This window comes from Budorcas taxicolor, chromosome 3, assembly GCF_023091745.1.
Source record: "Budorcas taxicolor isolate Tak-1 chromosome 3, Takin1.1, whole genome shotgun sequence".
Lineage (NCBI taxonomy): Eukaryota > Metazoa > Chordata > Mammalia > Artiodactyla > Bovidae > Budorcas > Budorcas taxicolor.
Window position 1 is genome coordinate 1,751,025 of NC_068912.1, and position 15,215 is coordinate 1,766,239.

Sequence of the window (15,215 nt, forward strand, 5' to 3'; positions counted from 1 at the left end):
ATGTCCATTGAATCGGTGATGTTATCCAACCATCTCATCCTTATGCATTAATAGTAATCAGTCAATCAATCAGCCTCTTAATCATCCAAGCAGTTATGTAACGACTGAGTCTTGGTGATGCCTACCACTGGGCTTTCTACATGGTAGAATCAAAAGAACTCGAAGCCCCGCTCTTTCTTTACCCCTGAGTAACATGCATTAGCTGAGCAGAAAAGAATCCTTTAGACACAGTGAGAGTAACAAAGTGCTCTTTGTACTCAAAAAATAATGACTGCAGTGGAAGCTGGTGTGGGCTGGAGCTTTTTGGAAAGGGAGCCTGAGAGGAACAAGAGAGCTGAGAAAGGCATGAAAAGGATTACTAGAGGGAAGGGGAAAGGCAGGATCTGGGTGGAGAGCTGTGGGCAGCATCTCGGAAAACTCTTGAGTGCCTGTTTATATACAAGATGGCACTTACTCCTACATTCCCAGGCTCCCTGCTTCAACTCACAGCACTTCTCCTCTTTCAGGGTTGGTGGGTGATTTTCGCCCTTTGTCCACACAGGAGAAATCAGGGGCAATGTTCAAGCGTGAGACGCCAGCTCCATTTCGGCTGCCACATTATTCCTCCTGTGCGGATTGTCCTGGTCTGTCCTGGAAAATTGGACTTGTTCTCTCTCACCAACTAATCCTGATGAAAGCAGGCTTCAGGGTGCCCAGGCTCCCCATCCTATTTCCACACAGCCCTGAGCAAACCAGCAGGGCCCCTAAACTGCTCAGAGGAGTTGTGACTCTGGTGCCCAGAGCAGAGGCCCACACTAAGACAGTGCTGGGCAGTGTGAGGGGCCCAGCCCAGCTCCTGGCGCCACCCAGGATGGCATCTCATGCCAGCTGTTCAAAATCTCCCAAGACACAGGTGGATATGAGAGCTACCCAGGCAGGTCCCAGCAGCCAGCAAGCTGGTCCTCAGCAAATGACTGGATGTGGAAAAACTGGAACTAAAAGGATAAAGGGAGAAGGAAATGGCAGCCCACTCCAGTATTCTTTCCTAGAGAATCCCATGGACAGAGGAGCCTAGTGGGCTGCTGTCCATAGGGTCGCGTAGAGTTGGACACAACTGAAGCGACTTTAGCATGCATGCATGCATTGGAGAAGCAAATGGCAACCCACTCCAGTATTCTTGCCTGGAGAATCCCAGGGACAGAGGAGCCTGCTGGGCTGCCATCTCTGGGGTCGCACAGAGTCAGACACGACTGATGCTACTTAGCCGCAGCAGCAGCAGAAGGATAAAAAGAAATTTCAGGACTGTCCTCGTTAGTCTATTTTAAACTAAGCAGAACTCCAGGCAGCCATGTCAGGGACAGCATGATGTGCACGTAAGATCACACGCCGGTACAATGAAATGTGAGGAATGAAATGCACCGAAGTTAACCTAAGATGGGTTTCTCTGATAACAGCGACAGAGTGTGGGGGTCCTGGTCCTGGTAGGGTTGCTCTGTGTCTACGACAGAGAGCCTTGGGGTTGCCTTTCTTCAAGGAGCAGCCTGTCCACAAATGCTCAGATGGGGCTGGATGCATTCCTAAGAATCTTCCAGACCCAATCAACCCAGAAGGCAGCAGAGCCTGAAGTAAAGCCCAGAAGAGAACACGGGGCATCATGTTACAATGCAGATCCCTGGATCTTCCTTTAGAGACTAATTCAGCCACTCTGAGTGATTCTGACACAGGCTCCAGACCGAACTGGCAAGCACTGCTGAGAGCTTCGGCTCCGATGCCAGTCAAGAGGAGTAAAACAACCCCTCTTCACCTAGGAGCTAGCTCAGTGACTTCTTCTGTCCTCAGTCAGAATAACACCCTGTCCTGCAACCTGGTTAGCTTATGTCGGAGAAAACCAGTAGCAGCTAAGGGCTACCTCCCGGGGCTCCCCCCTCCCGGCAGGGCCCCTCACTCCTTGGCTGGGTGGGAGAGAACATACCCCAACAGGGGCAGTCCACCTGTGGATTCCCGGAGCTCCACACAGAGCTGCCCCAGCAGATGGGCGGATAAGTGCAGCACTGGCTGCTTAGCCTGTGTCAGGGCTCCAAAGGGAAAGCAGCTGCGGGCTCTGCCAGCGGCGGCTTTTGACGACATCTGGAGTACCCCTCACTGTGAGAACCGAGAGACCACTGCGCTTCCTCCTGGATCTCCGAAAAGGGGGGGCGGGCAGACCTTGTAGGCTGGAGGCTCTTCGTGGGGGAGGCTTCTGTCTCCTGGGCCTTCCGGAAGGCCCCGGCCGGTGCTCAGTGCCGTAGGACTCTGGACACACGCGGTCAACGCTCTCGGAGACCGGAGCCAGGCCTCCTGATCTGTGCGTGCGCTCCCCACCTCCTCACCCCGCAGGGCCTGGAGAGTCCCTGCTTCTCAGGGTGACCCTCGGCCAGTTCTCCCTGCGGCCCCGGCCCCCAGGTCCAGAGCGGATCCAGTTGCCCCCCACCCCCACCCCGAGCGCTCCCAGCCCGGCCGACGTCCCCGCAGAGGCCGGGGGCGGTGCGGTTCGCGGGGAAGGGACCGCAAGTGGGGGCGGGTGCCTGAGAGTGTGTGAGCAGTTCAAGTTCAGAAGGGAGATCTCCGGTGATAACCCAGGCCCTGGATGGCTGAGCTCGACAGGAAACCTCGAGCTAGGAGACAGCTGTGGGCCCAGGGGTGGAGCTGCTGCTCCCAGTAACCGCAGGGACAGGCGGTGAGAGCCCAGAGCCCACCCTGGCCTCCGGGGGAAGGACCTTAAGGTCCCCTGCACACACACACACACACACACACTCACACACACACACACACACACACACACACACACAGAGTCCAGAACTCCTCTTCCGCTGGGGCAGGGCTATTCTTCATGAATTCGGTTGGTAACCTTAGGCTGGGGTCCTGCACACCTGGGCTTTGGGTGTGTGTGGTTGGAGGGAAGAGCCCAGCCTCTGAACGCACTTGGTGGGCTGTGACAGCGGAAGGCAGGGCCCACCCCTGGCACTGCTGGGTGGCCAGGGCTCAGGGGTAAGTGAGCACGACCACCTCAGGAGAAGCCCCAGAGGCCTGCCACTGCTTTTTTCCATCTCCTCTCTGGGAGGGACCTCAGATAGGGGACAGTGAGCTTGGCCTCATGAGGGCTCAGGCTTGCCTCTAAAATCGCAGAGAATTTACCCTGCCCCGTAAAGTATATATAATTTCAAATCAGAATAGCATTTCCTCCCGCCAGTCTGGGAGAAGCTAAGCTTGGTAGGCCAGCCTCACCCTGCGACTTGCTCCCCAACCTACCACCGTGTAGCCAAAGGAGACGAGCACAGGGCCTACCGCAGGGGACCGAGCGTGGCCCCAGGCTCAGGGAGCTCCTTGGCTGGAGGGGGCTATCAGTCAAGCAGATAGGTATATAGGTTTTTGCTATGGGTGCTGTGCAAGCCGGGAAAAGTTAGCCTCAGTTGCCTGGAGTCAGTAGGAGCCTTCCCAGAGGGCAGATGAGGGCTTCAAAGATGGCCCCTCTGGCTCCCTTCGGTCTGATGGTCTCCCTTGGGTTATTCTGGTAGCGCAGCTCCTGATGCCTCGAAGTCTGCTTGGCTTCTTAGGTGCCTGACTCCCGGGGGCAGTGGCATGAGTGGAGTGAGGCAGTGGGTCAGAGCTACTTTCACCTGCTGGGCTGGTGCTCGTGTCAAGGATGGGGCAAGGAGGAACTTGAGTATGAAGGTATCTCTTTTCTGCAGCACTGATAACAATAACAGCAACTATGATTGTGCTGTGGACTTCCCTGGTAGTTTAGAGGGTTAGGGTTAGGTGTCTGCCTGCAATGTGAGAGACCCAGGTTTGATCCCTGGGTCAGAAAGATCCCCTGAAGAAGGGAACGGCACCCTACTCCAGTACTCTTGCCTGGAAAATCCCATGGATGGAGGAGACTGGTAGGCTATAGTCTATGGGGTCGCAAAGAGAGTCTGGACACGGCTGAGAGATTTCACTTTCACTTATGATTGTGCTATGCATCAGGAGTAATTGTTTTTATGTTTATGCATAAAAATATGAAAACTTCCCAAAATATCATTCGAGTGAACATTTCTGTATATTTGAATTACTTCCAAACCCCAGTAAGTCATCACCAGAAATGTATTGCGCCACAGTCAACTTCAAGGTGCTTTGCTAGATGGACAAGTCTGTATCCCTCCCTCCACTTTCTGCTTGCCTAGAACTGTGCTGCGCAAACATGGACTTATTTAAGGGTTCATGTCATTTGTTTTTGTTGGGTTAACATTATAAATGTAATATATTATCACAAAGTTTCAAAGAACCCAAAAGGGTGCAAAGTAAAATTTTCCCAAACTCTCCCTCAACTCCTTCCTCTACAGAGTTACTGTGAATAATGTATTTTGTGTATGCAGCAATCCAAATATATAGGTAGGTAGGTAGGTAGATAGATAGATAGATATAGATACTTTTTTATTGTGGTAAATTTTCATATAAAGTTACCATTTAACCATTTTTTAAGAGTACGATTCAGTGGTATGAAGTACATTCATAATGTTGTCTAACTATCACCACTATCTGTTTTTAGAGTTTTTTTTTAACTATCATAAATTTTTAATTTTTTTAAATTGCATCTTAACAGTAAAATAATTAACAATACACTGTTTTTGGTGGGTAGCTCTATGAGCTGTAAGATTTGGATAGATTCACGTAACCACGATCACAAACATGATACGGAGCAATTTCCCTCCCCAACTCCCATATGTATATTAAAGTTTTATGTATTCAGGACTCAATCCTCTTTTATACGTGTGATTCAAAAATATTTTCTCCTGGTCAGTGGTTTCTTCTCAAACAAAGAGAGTATACTTAACAAATTGTGTACAAAACTTGTACACCAAAAAGGATAAGCCATATTTACAGAAGCTAAAGAGTCCTAAATGGAGAGATTTATCATAATCACGAATGTTTCCAGAACTTGTTCATCATCCCAAACATAAACCATCAGATACATTTTTATGTATAAGTATACATGTGAAGAAGGCAATGGCACCCCACTGCAGTACTCTTGCCTGGAAAATCCCATGGACAGAGGAGCCTGGTAGGCTGCAGTCCATGGGGTTGCACAGAGCTGGACATGACTGAGCGACTTCACTTTCACTTTTCACTTTCATGCATTGGAGAAGGAAATGGCAACCCACTCCAGTGTTCTTGCCTGGAGAATCTCAGGGACGGGGGAGCCTGGTGGGCTGCCGTCTATGGGGTCGCACAGAGTCGGACACGACTGATGCGACTTAGCAGCAGCAGCAGCATACATTTGCAAGCTGGGCTTCCAAAGTGGCTCACCGATAAAGAATCTGCTTACCAATGCAGGAAACGCAGGGGCTGAGGGATAGATCCCTGGGTTGGGAAGATCCCCTAGAGAAGGAAATGACAACCCACTCCAGTATTCTTGCCTGGAGAATCTCGTGGACAGAGAAGTCTGGCGGCTACAGTGCAGGGGTTTGCAGAGTTGGACATGCCTGAGTGACTGGTCATGCACACACATGTGCAGGCTATGTAATACGCCTTTTCTTGTTCATACACAAATATTGTATACATCACTCCAGAGCTTGTTTTTAATCTAAGTATCTCGAAGATCTTTCCATAGCAGCACATACAGAACTGTCTATTGTGTTTATTTGAACTGCTTTACATAAATACACTGAGATTTATTTATCTGGTTTCCAGCTGGCGGACATTTACATTGTTTGTCTTCTTCTGCCTCTTTTTGTTTTGCTCCTGCAGATAATGATGTAATAAATATCAATAAATGTAAAAATGTGCTTATATCTCTGCATACTGTGAGGGTTTATCTGCAGACTAACAATAAATGAAAGTCTCAAAGAAATGGCAAAATCCCACCTGGAATTTTTACATGAGGGTTTTGTTCTAGAGCGGATTTCTTTTAAATGGTGCTAATGTTCAAGAGCATACTGTGGGCTGTGTGTGAAAGAACAAAGGCCTGGCAAGACCTGGCCTCTCCTCCAGGCTTCCTCCTGGCTCTGCGACATGCCATGGTCCCGTGGTGTACGGGACCTCAGGAGTCACTTCATCTCCCTGATCTTCAGACTCTTTATCTGCAAAGTGGAGCAAGTAAGATCTGTCCAGCTTGCAATTCATGGGGTTGCAAAAGAGTCGGATATGACTTAGCAAGTAAACAATAGCAATAAAATATGTAGATATATATACACATATACATAGATACTGCACTTTCTGTGTGTGTGTGTATATATATATATACATGTATATAACTTGTTTATAACTGCCTGGCACAGAGTAACTGCTGTCCACTAAAATGAGACATTTGTCTGCTGGCCTTGAGGGGCCACTGGGAAGGTGTAATAAAGGGAAAGAGCTGAAATGTGGATTCTGCTTACCAGGGGAGGCCACGATCTGTCATTGCTCTCCTTCCAGAGCACTGATGAGCACAGGCGCCATCTCCCTTGGCTGTCCTCAGTGTCCTGTGCGTCTCTCTTGGTGGGAAGATCTGTTTCCTTGCTCGCCTCCCTGCTCAACGGTGAAGCCATTTATTTGTGTTTTTGCTTGCTCCTCACTGCCTAGCACCATGCCTGCATCTCCTAATAACAATGGCCTATCGTGGTGTTTTGAGTACCTATTATGTGTCAGGCACTGTGCTAGGTTCTTGCTTACGTGCAATAAGCTCCCTCGTTACAATTTCTCAGAAGTCAGAAATTATGCCAGCTGCCTACATCTGATACACTCACATTCTGAGGTACTGGGAGTTAGGACATATGAATTTTGAGGGTGTTCATTGGAAAGACTGATGTTGAAGCTGAAGCTCCAATACTTTGGCCACCTGATGCAAAGAGCTGACTCATTTGAAACGACCCCAATTCTGGGGAAGATTGGGGGCAGGAGGAGAAGGGGACGACAGAGGGTGAGATGGTTGGATGTCATCACCGACTCGATGGACAGGAGTCTGAGTGAACTCTGGGAGTTGGTGATGGACAGGGAGGCCTGGCGTGCTGTGGTTCATGGGTTCACAAAGAGTCAGACACGACTGAGCAACTGAACTGAACTGAATTCAGCCCTTAACAGAAATAAAGTTGGTCTGATGGTTAAGAATCCACCTGCCAACGCAGGGGACATTATTTCAATCTCTGGTTTCGGAAGATTCCATGTGCTGCACGACAACCAAGCCCGAGCACCGCCACCACTGAGCCCAGGTGCCCCATCTGCTGGAGCCTGTGCTCTGCAGCGAGAGAAACCACTGCAACGAGAAGCCTGCACACCGCAGCTAGCCCCCGCTCACCACCAGAGAAAGTCCACAGGGCGCTGGAGAGCCAGCACTGCCAGCAACAAAAAAGCAAATACCATTAAAAAAATTACATGGTACCACCTGAAACTAGCCCGGCATTATTGATCAACTATACTCCAATAGAAAGTAAAACTTTAAAAGTATCTGGTACTAATAAGTGACATAGTCAAGTTGATTAGGATGTTCCCAAATGGATCAGCCTCTCTAGGCACTGGCCAGTGTGGGTCTCACATTTGATAGTAGGCCAGCTATAGCTGTTAACCCTGTAGGTCTTTCAGCCCTCTGCCTTCTCAAAGAAAGAAGGCCATTTGTGAAGTTAGGATATCACCTACTGATCCTCTGAAAAAGAAGGTCTCCAAAGCCTGGTGAGGATCCTTTCTCCCCATCCCTGAAGACCAGTAAGTCGTCCAAGGGCAATACCAACTGGTGGTTAGGACTCTGGACCACACGGTGTCTGGATTATGGATTCAGATAGATCCAGGTTTAACCCTGGCTCTAGACCGCAGGCAAGTTATTAAACATCTCTTAGTCTCAGTTTCCCCAGCTGTAAAGTCATGGTTGCTGTAAGGATCAAATGGGAAAACTCACACGTGCTTCCTAGCACAAAAGTGGTTATAACTATCATCCTGTGAGTCTAGCCTAGATTTCCCCTGCTGCAGTGAAAGTTAGTTGCTCAATGAAAGAGCCACTCCCCGGAGAGAGGGGTCTGGATGCCGAAGGTGCTGCGGTGGACGGGCTGGGCATCACACCCAGCACAGGCAGCCCATCACTGCTGCCACTGCCTTCCTGAGCACACGTAACTTCCTGTTTTCTAAATTCTTAGCCTGCAATGTCATCACCAGTTGCATCTGAGTCTGGAGGCGCAGCTGGGCAGCAGCCAGACCCTGAGCTCAAGGTTGGAGTGGCAAAAGGAGTTCAGGAGGCTTGGAAGCTGTCTGCTCCTACCTGAATTGTAGGCTATTAGAATCAATACCATGAGGTCCTACGTACTGAGAGCTCACCAGCCCATCCCACTTACCTCACACACCCTGGGAGGTAGCTATGATTATCCCATATTCATACAGCTAGTTAAACAGCAGAGCCAGGATTCGAACTCAAGTTGCCTGCCTTCAGAGGGTTTGTTCTTGCTGTGATGTTAAAGTGCTCCTAATTAAGGGGGAGACAAGCTGGACATGGGTGGGATTTTACAGTCTCTATAGATGTGGGAGAATTTGTGTTCTTTGTGCTTTTGGAAGTAGATCTAGGACCAAAGCTATTTTTTTTTAAAGCTCTGAAAATTTGAGCTCTCCACAAGTAATTGATGGGTGGTGAGTGGTTCCAAATAGGAAAAGGAGCACATCAAGGCTGTATATTGTCACCCTGCTTATTTAACTTATATGCAGAGTACATCATGAGAAATGCTGGGCTGGATGAAGCACAAGCCGGAATCAAGATTGCCGGCAGAAATATCAATAACCTCAGATATGCAGATGACACCACCCTTATGGCAGAAAGTGAAGAGCAACTCAAAAGCTTCTTGATGAAAGTGAAAGTGGAGAGTGAAAAAGTTGGCTTAAAGCTCAACATTCAGAAAACAAAGATCATGGCATCTGGTCCCATCACTTCTTGGCAAATAGATGGGGAAAAAGTGTCAGACTTTATTTTTGGGGGCTCCAAAATCACTGCAGATGGTGACTGCAGCCATGAATTTAAAAGACGCTTACTCCTTGGAAGAAAAGTTATGACCAACCTAGATAGCATATTGAAAAGCAGAGACATGACTTTGCCACCAAAGGTCAGTCTAGTCAAGGCTATGGTTTTTCCAGTGGTCATGTATGGATGTGAGAGTTGGACTGTGAAGAAAGCTGAGCGCTGAAGAATTGATGCTTTTGAACTGTGGTGTTCGAGGAGACTCTTGAGAGTCCCTTGGACTGCAAGGAGATCCAACCAGTCCATTCTGGAGGAGATCAGCCCTGGGATTTCTTTGAAAGGAATGATGCTAAAGCTGAAACTCCAGTACTTTGGCTACCTCATGCGAAGAGTTGACTCACTGGAAAAGACTCTGATGCTGGGAAGGATTGGGGGCAGGAGGAGAAGGGGACGACAGAGGATGAGATGGCTGGATGGCATCACTGACTCGATGGATGTGAGTCTGAGTGAACTCTGGGAGTTGTTGACGGACAGGGAGGCCTGGCGTGCTGCGATTCATGGGGTCGCAAAGAGTCGGACACGAATGAGCGACTGAACTGAAATGAACTGAGCTGAGCTTTCTGTCACCTGAGATATTCAAGCAGAGTCTGGGGGTATCAGAGAAGAAATTCTTATAAAAGGTGGGAAGCTCTCTAGAAGAGAGAAACCCCAGAAGCATCCAGATAGAGTGGAGAGACTTTGCATCAGATAAAACTTGGGAACTCTTTAGCTGAGTGATCTTTCTGAGACTCAATTTCCTCATCTGAATAGAAGTGGCATCATTCTTCCCGGATCATACAGAGTTGTTCTGAGGATTAAACCGGATAACTCAAGGGCAAAGAGTTCTCTATGCTGAACACAGTGCAGATGTCAGCTTGTCACCATTTGGTGAAGCCAGGAGTTCTCAGGCTGTCCACCCACTATTGAGCTCCTGCTGTACACCAGGCATTTTCCGTATATGCAGTGTCTGGCTTTATTCTCATATACACTGAAGGAGGGGTCGCTCCATCTTGAGCTGGGGAAACTGCCCAGGTTTAGTCCCCAAACTTGGCATGAAGGAGTGGGAAGCCCTGGTCTCTCCTGTGGCTGCTTGTACTTTCAGAGCCTTTATGATGGTGGAGAAGTTGACCTGAGACCGTGCCACCAGACAGGGCACTTCCCCACACACTGGCATCTCATTTCATTTGCATAACCCCCTGTGAAGTCAGTCTTAATAAACCCCTTTGGCAGATAGAGGAATTGAAGCTCAGTGTGGTTAAGAAAGCTGTCCCAAACCACAAAGCTAGTAAGAAGCAGATTTAGAATTTAAATCTTAGGTTTCCTGGCTCTAAGGCTCACGTTCTTTCCTCTTCTTAAGTGGCCTCGTATGTGCTCGGTGAGGAGGAGAAACAAGCGAGTGAAATCAAAATGCATCATCTGTGCTTTCCAGGCCTTGTTGGGGAGGGAGACACAATGTGAAAAGCTCACAAGCTGCTGTGACTAAGTGTCAAAAGGCAGCAAACAGGAACAGCTGTGAATTCAGAGCTAGGTGCAAGTTCTATGTCCTGCAACCAAAGGTGGGGTGCACCTAAGGCAGAGAGGTTAGACAAGTACCTGGACTCGGGGACACAGTGTCCCATCCAGCTCGTCCCTAACCTGCAGGTGTACTCAGGAAAAGTACTCTACTCCTCTGGTCTCAGTTTACCAGTCGGTGAATTGGATCTAGTAATCGCCCCTTGCTCACCTTCTGGGCTCTCATGAGAATCAAACTTGATCTGGTACAGGAAGTCATTTCAAAAGAACATGTTGGGATTCAAATGGGAAGTATCCTTACTAATTGGATGTGATGGAGTTTGACAGGTGCCCTGCTCCTGAAAAGGATTTGCTGGAGGGGGAGATGGGCATCAGTGTGTGTCTGTAGATTTGGGCTACAGCAGGACCAGGTTGATAAGTCCTGTTCGGTCTGTTTATGAAAGCTCATAGTCTGCCTGGGAGACAGACAAACAGCACAATTCAAATACATCCCATCCAGAAAAACCAGACTCTAGTGCCTCCAGGCTGCCTTTGGGGACCCAGAATCTTTCTGTTAATGGTCAGTGCCATGAAACTTCCACACTCCGGGCCTTTATGAAGATGGCAAAAGGGTGTACAGAGATGCCGAGCTCACTTTCGCTAATAAGACTCATACCATTTTTAGACGCAACATGTGGAGAGACACGCCTCTCTGCCTTAGGTGTGCCTCACCTTTGGTTGCAGGACACGGAGCTTTTGCCTCGCTCTGAATTCACAGCTCTTACTGTCTGCTGGCTCTTGACACTTTGTCACAGCAGCTTGTGAACATTTCACATTGTGTCTCCCTCCCCAACAAGGCCTGGTTCCCCCTGGAGTCTCCTCTGGGTGTCCCACAGGGCCTGTTCCAGGCATCCGATCATGCAGGAGCCTACAAATAGGCAAAGAGTTTATCTGCAGTCTTTATTTTGTTGTCATTGTTGGTTGGGGTCTTGAGTACTGCAGGTCAGGAGACGCAGATTCAGGTAACCCTGAAAGAGTGTTCCAAGGAAGAGAAAGCATCTGCAGTTTATGAAGACAAAAAGCCACCAAGCTGTTAAGAGTTGCCTGCTGATAACTGGTTGGCTCTAACATGAGGTGGAAAATATTTGTCCTTAAGGAATCACAAGTTGTTTTACAGTGTGGGTTCCATAAGTAGATAGATCATCATGAGTTATTTTAAGGTAAGGGTCTAGTAAGGATCTTGAATTTCTGGCAGGTGTTCTGGGTGACATCACTGGGTCAAAAAATCAGATTCCATCCAGGCTGAGATGTTCATAAGTCATATTTTCTTAATGGTCTCCTGGCTCAGTTTTAGAGAGCTCTTTTAGCAACACTCATGCAATTTTTATTTTCATTTCATGCGTGCTACCTGGCAGGAAGGCTCCAGTTTATCATGCTGTTGGCCCACTTCTCCAGTGCCTACTGGATGGATGACAGTATAACGACAAAGGGAGGCTGGGGAACACCTAGCATCCAGGCTCCCAGTTCAGGCGGACCCTGACCATCCGGACCTACACCAAGTTAGTAATGGAGACTGGAGTGAGCCTGTGGGCAGGCAATCTCATGGTGGTGGACAACCGCAGGTCACAGACTGGGTCCCCTTTGCTCCCTGTCTTCTAATCCCGGATCCACTGCAGGAAGTACTTGAATGTGCAGGGTCAGCTCTTCTGAAGCTCCAGCCTTCTTTTTGGCCAGGTTGTGTTGTGCCCTGGAGCAACTGGAATGACCTAAATAACTGCTCTGTCTTGGCCTGACCACCTCGGGTGAGGCCTGATCCTGGAGTGCCTATAGGACAACGGCAGCCTAGCAGCATTCAGACGGGTCCCAGCCCAGCTGGGCTTCTGTCCCATGTTTGCCATGTGTCCGTCCAGAAGTGGGGGTCCAGAGAGGCTGGATCTGTGCCATAGGACCTGGATACAGTGGAATGGGGTTGGGGAACTGGGAAGAATCCTCCTAACTTCCCAGATTTGCTGAGTCTGCCTTGTGCAGGGGATCAGAGTGGTTTGTGGAGGCCCAGATTGGAGGGGAAAGGATCATGGGGTCAGATTCCACCCCCAGCTTTCACTCTGCAGCTCAGCTGGGAGCACTGCTCTTTTGCTCTGCAAATAGGGTGAGATTCTTTTTCACCGGGCCACTATAATGTCCTGGCCTGTGTGAGGAGGATACTGGGTTCCAGGAGGCCCTGTCATTTGCCTCAGCACTGCTTTTCTGATATGAAGGCAGCACCTTCCGAATGGGAAATCACATGACTGCTCAGAATGCATCCTCCCAGCAAGTGCTCTCTGGCTTAATTGGTGTCGCCTTACACGCTCTAGTCACCTGTGCAGCTGTGAACACCCGGAAGTTAGGCAGATCACTGTCCCTAATCCTATCTGGTTTAAAAGTTCTTGACATGATTTGACCCTTTCTCCCTCAAACAAATATATTGGTGGTGATTTGGGAAAAAAAAAATCATGGTGATAACAATAGCTGATATATGGAGCACTTATTATTAATACATGCCAGGCATTAATTATTTTATTGAGATAGTTAAGCCTCACCATTACCTAATGAGACAGTTAATATTATTATCCTGCTTTATGGATGAGGAAACTGGGGCTTGGAGAAGTTCAATGATACACAGTTGAGAAGTACACAGAAATTGCGGTGCATATAGAAGACTGAGGCTTTGCTTTTGTTTTTTGTCTCTACTGGCAGTGAAATTTATACTTGTGGTAGGGCACAGATGTATTGCTGAGAAAAGCTGTGCCTGAGGGACACGGCAGCTCTGAAACTCGGCTCTGCTGTGCGCTGGCCCATGCTCACTCCTGGTCCCCACCCCAGACAATTAAATGAGAACCTGGGGTCAGAGTGGACCCCAGGCCGATTCTAATGTGCGACCAAGATTGAGAATGAGAACCCTTAATCAGTATCTGGGTACTTGTGCAAATTCTGGGGTTCTCTTGGGTGCTGTGGATCTGGGGCAGAGGATGGGAAGCGTGAAATAAAACAGGTTCTCCTGTTGTTTAGGAAAACAGCCACCATATAATCCCATTAAATACCTCTCTTAGGGACTGAATGTGGTGGGGACAGAAACGAGATGCTCAGGGAAGGAGGAAAACGGGTTTCTCCCTTGGGGATGGGGAGGCAGGGAAGGAGCCAGAACCTAGGCGTGTCCATGGCTCCTGAATTTGAGTTGTCATCTTGGAAAGCTGCCTGCTGTTCAAGGGAAGCCCCTCCAACCTGGGTGTGGCCCCAAGAGCTAAGACATAAGCCCTGAAAGAGCAGGGACTCAAACGCTAGACATGTTATCCTTATGGAGGAAATTTACAAAAACACCTACCAGTACATTCTCTCATTTGAGTCTCACCACACCCTTAAGGTAGACAGGATGACCCACTATTTTACAGATGGAGAAACTGAGGCCCAGAGAGGTGAGGTGACGCCCAAAACCACATAGCTACTTAGTGGCAGATGAAGGACTATTGATAGAACCCACCTGATACCCAATCCAGGGTTCTTTCTATTTCAATATCCTCTGACATCAAGCAGATGCCCAATAAATATTTAATTAACCACACAACTGAATTAGGCCCTGGGTCCCTTCAAGGAACTTTCTGGATTATCACTGCCTTCCTCAGTCCCATTCTGCTAGCCTGGTAACAGTTGGACTCGGCAGAGGGACGTTTCCTACCCTGGGGTATGTGTGGTGATTAATATCCTTTTTTTGACCAAACCACACATAGCACATTTGTCTTTGGTCATAAAATCATGCTGCTGTTCAAAAAGAAAGAAAAAAAAGAAATGTGGTCCTATTACTTATTTCTGGGGAGGGGCCAAATCCTCTCCGCCACTGCACTGGCTCTGCACAACACCAAGAAATATTTCTCCTTATTTGTTCTAAATTTACTGTCCAGTAATTTTTCTGTTCTCATTTTATGTGACAAGCAACTAAGCGATTTTCTCCCAACCCTTTTTCTGAATCTCAACCACCCAAATAAATCTCCGCTGACACCCCTCCAGTCCTAAAAGGAAAAACAAATTACCCCAGCTAGGGTGGAGTGGCCACCAGACATGGGCTTTGCTGGGGGCTGGCTTGTCTCCTTATAGGCCTTCAGTGTGTGTGGTGTGTGTGTGTGTGTGATCAGTTGTGTCTGAATCTGTGCGACCCCATGGACTGTAGCTGGCCAGGTTCCTCTGTCCATGGGATTTTCCAGGCAAGAATACTGGAGTGGCCTTCAGATCCCCTACTTCAGACTTTACTCAGACAGACAAAACGGTTTCTGAGCAAGGACTAGGAACGTTTACAAAGAAATCAGTGCCTGGGTGGGGGTGGAGCGTCCTGAGTTAGGGAAGGAGTCAAAGGGTTGAGAGCAGAAGGATTCAAGAGGGCTGGGGGTGGGGACTAGGGTACAGCCTTGACTCACCTGCTCCCACGGCTTGTGGCAGAGGCCAAAACGTTGCTCCTGCAAGAGGGAGGGCAGGGCTGGGCCCAGGAGGTCGGGGACCGGGGGCGGAGGGGAGATACGCCACCTGGGCTCTCCTGGCCTGCCTCTTACTTGCTGAGGGCTCCTGGCTAAATCTGAAGTTCTACCTGCCTGTGTCCACGTGGCGCTGTTGGGAGAAACTGACAAGTTATTACATCAAATCGGTGTCTAGCACGAAGTAAACACTAAAGAAATGTTATAGTTTTCACCCTGGTCAACAGAAGAGGCAGCTGAACTAGGGTAAATAACTTGCCCCAAGTCACAGAACTAAT

The 15,215-nt window shown here is 48.7% G+C and overlaps 1 protein-coding gene across 1 annotated transcript in view; it reads left to right on the plus strand.

Annotated features, from left to right (window-relative positions):
- CD247 (CD247 molecule) overlaps positions 1-15,215 on the plus strand; it is an 84,482-nt gene that overhangs the window by 62,585 nt on the left and 6,682 nt on the right. The gene's annotated exons all lie outside the window — the stretch shown is intronic.